Genomic DNA, 6,572 nt, shown 5'->3' with positions numbered 1-6,572 from the left:
AAGGGAGGTCCAAAGTCAAGGGGCAGCCACTGAGAAGGCCCTCTCTTTTGTCCCCAGAAACTGTGCTTGTGAAGTTGGTGGAACTGTGAGAAGGGCCTCTCCTAATGATCTCAGAGCCCCAACCACTGACCATGCTGGCTTGGGCTGAGGAGAGTTCAACCACTTTTAGAGGTTCTCAGCCCCTCTCCACACGTTGTCATTAGAAGCTGTTTCTAAAGCTCTATGGGAAGACACACACCACTTTTTGGTGGTGGGATTGCATGCTTCTGCAAAGCAAGAGGTTATGCTGGTGGCAGCAGTACTGTTGGGAGGGTCTCCCACATCAGACTGACTTTTGCAGAGGAAAGGGGTTTGCCAGGTGGAAAAACACAGCAGTCACAAAATTTGGCAAAAGAAAGGCCACAACTTTATTAAACACAGAAACCGCAATAAGAGGGTTGGCCAGAAAGCATGAGGTCTGGATCTGACATCCACCAACCCGCGTTGGTCGATGAACCTAATCGCCTGGCTATGCCCAGGCTTCGGGATGACAGAGGGGTAACCGGCCTAAACCGTGCTCACCACTTAAAAGCACCGGCTATGCGCATAAGCACATCTTCGCCCCATGTCACCGGGGAACGCTGAATCGATGTTGCCCCCACACTGGCGACATCGCTAGCCTTCAGCACCCCCGGGTCCTGGTGGGACTCCCGATTCTGTGCTCCGCAGCATCGGAAACCACGCCCATCAGATCCACGACCTATGCTGCCACCCCATAAAACTAGACCTAGAAGTTGTGACAGAGCACAGCAAAATAGGGTGGGTGGGTGGGGAGCTGGCTAAAATGGCACAGGAACAGGTGCCACACCAATAGAATAACTTCAGTCTACAGAGACAGAATCCACTCTAGTTCTAATTTAAATCTGTCAGTGAATATGGAAAACAAAACAATGGCCTACAGGAAATGTTCAACATACATTGGAAACACTCAATATACATTCCAGTCCCCAAGAAAGGGGAACTATGGATTGTACTTAAAGAAATGGGACTGCCACAACATTTGATGCACAACCTGTACTCAGGAGAAGAGACTATCACCAGGACAGAATACAGAGAAATTGAATGGTTTCTAATTGTAAAAGGGGTCAAGCAAGGCTGTATTTGTCACCCTGTCTGTTTAACTTGTAGGCAGAACATATCATATGCAAAGTATGATTAGACACAGAGGAAGGAGGCACAAAATAGTGGTGAAAGGAACATTAGCCGTTGAAGGTATTCAAATGACATGATACTAAAAGCAAAAAAATAGCAAAAACTTGGAACAATCACTGAAGAAAGTCAAGGAAGAAAATGCAAAGGCAGGTTTACAGCTGAACATTAAGAAAACAAAAATAAAGACCACTGATATCTTACATAGCGTTAAGGTAGACGATGAAGACACTGAAAAAGTTAATGGTTTTCCATACATACTTTGGCTCAGAATGGAGACTGCAGTCAAGAAATCAGAAGAAAACTAGGAAGGGCAGCTATGAACGAACTAGACAAGATCCTGAAATGTAAAGATCTGTCACTAAATACTCCCACTTCCTATGTATGGATTGGTTGTGAAATCTGGACAGTGAAGAAAGCTAATAGGAAGAAAATCAGCTCATTTGAAATGTAGTGCTGGAGGAGAATTCTACAGATACTGTAAACTGCTAAAAAGACAAATAAATGGGTCCTAGTGCAAATCAGGCCTGAACTCTCCCTAGAAGCCAGAGTGACTTAACTGACACTGTTGTACTTTGGTCATATCATGAGAAGACATGACCCCCAAGAAAAGACCATAATGCTTGTCTTGTGGTGTAGTGACTTGAATATTGGATTATGTCTCTGGAAACCAGGGTTCACATTCCCACTCAAGTATAAAAGCCCACTGGGTAACTTTGAGCAAGTCACACTCTCTCAGCCTCAGTGGATGGCAATGGCAAAACCCCTCTGAAGAAACTTGCCAAGAAAATGCTATGATAGGCTTGGTCAAGGAAGCAACAGCTCTGAGTCTGCAAGACCTGAGCGGAGCTGCTGATGACAAGGTGACTTGGAGGTCCCTCATTCATAGGGTCACTATAAGTCAAAGTTGACTTGATGGCAGTTAACAGCAAGCTTGGTTCAGAGGGAAGCATGACAAGTAGATATCACTGAAGGACAAGTAAGATCAGACAGGACACAGTTCCAACCTGTGGGAAGTCAAACATTGGGCTCCTTAGATGGCTGTCCTTTAGAAGTGCATCAGCAGTCGTGGAGGTGTTGCTAAGGAAGCAGTGTCTCTGCAGTTACAGGGCCAAAGCAAGTACTGTATACAAACAAATCAGAAGGGTTAAGGCAAATGTAATACATACATACATACTACAAGTGTATGTATTACATATTTGCATGTACTATATAGTTTAGAACAGCGTCAGGAATGTGTGGACCTCCAGAGATTATTGAACTGCATTTCCAACTGTCTTTCACCACTGGCTGTGTTTGTTGGTGGGAATTCTAATCCAACAATGTCTGGAGAGTTACAAATTGAGCAAAAGAAATTGGGAGAGGGAAATCTTGGTGATGTAATGCAACTTGACTTCCAAGCTTTCTTGAGCAGCAATAATATCCTGAGAAGCGAATCAGCTGAAACCCATGTTTGGAATGCTATACTTGGCCATTTTGAACAAGATGGAAAAGATTTTCTTTGGTGATTCTATCTATTATTCTAGAGCCACGGGGCAATGCCCCTTTACAGAAAGCAAGTGTCAGATGTGGAGCATATTTTCTTCCCAAATTAACCTCAAAATGTGAGAAAGAGCAAGGAAATATGCTAGACGCCACAGGCGGGTGAAATCTTCAGCTCTTCAAATATTTTGAGAATATCATAGATGGCATTTACCAGTCCCACTCCCTCTCAAGAAAAGAGGAGGAGTATAATATTTGGTGCCAAGATCTTGGATTCATATGTGTTTTTTGTATTACAGCTGTGAAGCACTTTATGATTATGTGTAGTGAGGCGGTGTATAATATTACGAAAAGAACCACTTGAAAAATGTCCTGTTTAACAGTAAGTGGTTAGTCTGGGTTATTCTATGGCTTTTTAGTAGTAAAATAAATTAGAAACAGACGTGAAAAGTATCTGATTCTAGGCTCAGAAATGTTTGAAAAATGATGCCCATAAAGCAAAATTATTGACACTTTCTGACAGAGATATGGTTTGGTTTTTGAAAAAAATTCCCAGAAGAAGTTCTTTTCTCATGATGCTCACATCTTTCTGAGTACAACTTACACAGCCAGATAGGTGTTTGGCTGGCACAGGTAAAATCATTTTGAAATTTCCATTGCCAGTTAACAAAATAATCATCTTCATAGACCAGTAGATGACGTGTTGGTCTATTGGTATTGTACCTTTGACATATTTGGGATTTTTGAAAAAGTATTAGCTACAGAGGTACAGCTGTCTTTTGAGTAGTGTCTAATTTCAGTGAGGGAAGAGAGACTGATTATTCAGCACAATTATTATTATATTGGTGTTTTTTTTGGTCTGCTTGGTACTGGAATTCCCAAATGGCATTCTGATGTCATTCATCAGGATCCCTCCTTATAATTTTGAAATGATGTCAAATATCATCATGTACAAAGTGGATTTGTATGGGGCGGCATTCCTATTCTGCTCCTCAGTCTTGATTTTCAGTGTAGCTGACAACAGAATTAAAATCCATGTACACATTAAACTGAAACAACCAGAGAATAATAAAGACAGAACATAAAAATAACAAACATCATGGTAAAATCAGCCACCACAAAAACATCCAAATAGAGCTTAAAGTGAGTTTAAAGCCTATAAAACATTAACTTATGAGGTCTTAAACTCAGAAGCTGCAGAGTAGCATTTTAAACTGGTTTCTAAGAATCATCAAAAGAGAGTACTGAATAAACAGAAAGGCAGGGTGATTCTACAATCAAGGTGCCACAACTGAGAAGGCCATCTGTTTAGTTACAGCTCTCACTAAAGATGAAGGCACTCTGAAAAAAAAATTATTGGTGGGATACAGACCGCCCAAAAAAGGCGGTCTCCTGCCACCCTGGTTTGCTCCGCGTGGAAGCTGCAGACTCCAGACCACAGGGCTTCCCTGCAGAGCAAAAAGAACTCGCAAAAAGAACCACCAAAAAGCGGGTTCTTTCTGCAGCGCAATTGTGACACTGCAGTGTGCCAATGGCACACTCGCAGCATCACAGTGACTCCAGGATGTGTGGATGCTAGGCGTCCGTCACGTCAAAATGGCAGTGCCCATGTGTACAGGGCGCTGCCATTTTGACACCCTCATCACATGCTGGGGTGAGGCACGTATGGGTGGTGCGCCCTTGGCCAAGCCCTATCATGTGATAGGGGCGCACTTTAGGCCCATCTGAAGAGGGCCATTGTTTATTTAAAGAATTTATTTATTGCTTCTCTATCCAATCTTAACCCCATGAGTCATGAATGCTGTGTGTCCCTTTTTGTTATTTTGAAAATCTGGCAACTTTAGTAGGATACTTGTTTGTATCTGCCCATAAATGAAAATAAACATTTGTAATAGATAACCTCCTTACCAAGAGCATGGGATATTGGTGGCACAGTAGTTAAATGCCTGTACTGCAGCCACTCACTCAAAACCATAAGGTTGTGAGTTCAAGAGCAGGAAAAGGGCTCAAGCTTGACTCAGGCTTGCATCCTTCCGAGGTCGCTAAAATGAGTACCCAGATTGTTGGGGGCAAATTAGCTTACAGCTGTAAACCGCTTAGACACTGCTTAGGCAGTATGAAGCGGTATATAAATGAAGCTTGTTTGTTTTTCAGACTATAACACCAAGCATGCTGCAGCCAGTAATCCAGGGAGTAGGCTGGCTGGGGAATTCTGAGGAGTCCTCTATGTTCTGCCCTTATTCAAAGAGAGATGAACAAAATATCCTGTTAGTTAATGTATATGATTCAACAAGATGCTTAATTTCTTTACTGCTTATTACTTACCTTTCTTAGGCCCCATTCCCATTACAAATAATTTGGTTTGTGATCTGAATCAATCATTCAGATCGACAGTGGAGCATCGTTCACGCTACATTTGAGCCAATTGAATTTTCCTGCTGCAAATTAACCCACTTCTCGTTCCACTTCATTTACCAATGAATCAATTCAAAAAGGAACCTCTTCCGTGGCTTCATTTTCTCGCCTGTCAATCATGGCAATCACATCAATGTTTCCACCCAAATTTGGTGATGTGCTCTGTCACAGCTGTTGTTGTAAAAAAACAAAACAAAACAAAAACGCAGGCAAAAGAAAGGGCAGGTAAAGTCAAAGTACCACGAGATGGGGAAAAGTTCCCCAAAAGTTCCAAAAGAAAGAAAAAATAACAGAGGAGTGGCTGTAAAGAGGGGGAGCAGAGTGGCAGCCTAAAAACAGTGCTTTACCCAGAGAGGGGGAGGTTCCAGAGGTGGGCAGACAACTGCATCACAGGGAACCGATTCCAATCCGCATCCCATTTACACTTGTACTGAATCGCTTTATCGTCAAAGACACGGGGGATATAGGGGATACAGAAGAAGCAGTTTAAATGGGTCTAGCGCTGGGCTCCCCTCATTAAACCACTCCCATGTTCGGCACAAGTGCAACGGCCATTTAAACCACTTCGATCCGATTTGCAAACCAATTTATTCTATAGTGGGAATGAGGCAACATGTGTGGTGTGGCAACATGTGGCCATCCAGATGTTGTTGGACTAAACCTCCAGTTGTATTTTGCAGTACAGCCAGTGCTGAATGATGATGGTAATTGCAGTCCAAAAACATCTGAAGGACCTCAAATCGCCCAATATTACTTTAGATGCACAGGGTGTCCACATATGGAAGCCTGTATCCACACATGGCTCATCGTCATATTGGATAAGGCTGACAATGTTGTTCTGTAGACTCTTTCACTTTACAAGTTTCCAAGGACATATTCATCTGGAGCTGCATATTTTCTGTCATTTTTCTTTTGGTAAGACATTTACAAGTGCAAACAGAAGCCTCTCATAAAAGTCCTAGAAAGGAACCAATGGTACAAGTTCCTCTTAAATTTAGTTTTCATGTTGTCATTTGTAGTAATTTCATGTTTTATGAAGATCACTTCCTCAAACGTCCGCCACATAATGAAAACATATGTAACTCTAGAAGACAACATATGACTGCTTGCATGGAGAGAGCAGATCAAAACCTGATTTTTTGACAGTTATATGGGCCACATTTCAGCAAGACAGACAAATGGGAAAAATATAAACAAGCATAGAATATATTTTTGCAATGGTAATTTTTCATATTCTGGACTAGATGTTACTTAGAATAATTTCTGATTTAATAATCTCTAAAATATAATAATAAAATAAAATAAATAATATCTAAAATAAAATGTGAAATAATAAATATAAAGCAAAATTAATATCATGTAAAATAAAAATAAAAATATCTAGTTTAAAATGGTGAGTTGTGGGATGATATTGGTTGGCAAGCTGTTGGCTGCTACCCACAGTCTGTTTCCAGGAAAGAAAGAAACGGTTATAATCAATGAGCACA

This window comes from Sceloporus undulatus, chromosome 2 (assembly GCF_019175285.1).
Source record: "Sceloporus undulatus isolate JIND9_A2432 ecotype Alabama chromosome 2, SceUnd_v1.1, whole genome shotgun sequence".
Classification (NCBI taxonomy): Eukaryota; Metazoa; Chordata; class Lepidosauria; order Squamata; family Phrynosomatidae; genus Sceloporus; species Sceloporus undulatus.
This window is presented reverse-complemented; position numbering follows the sequence as displayed.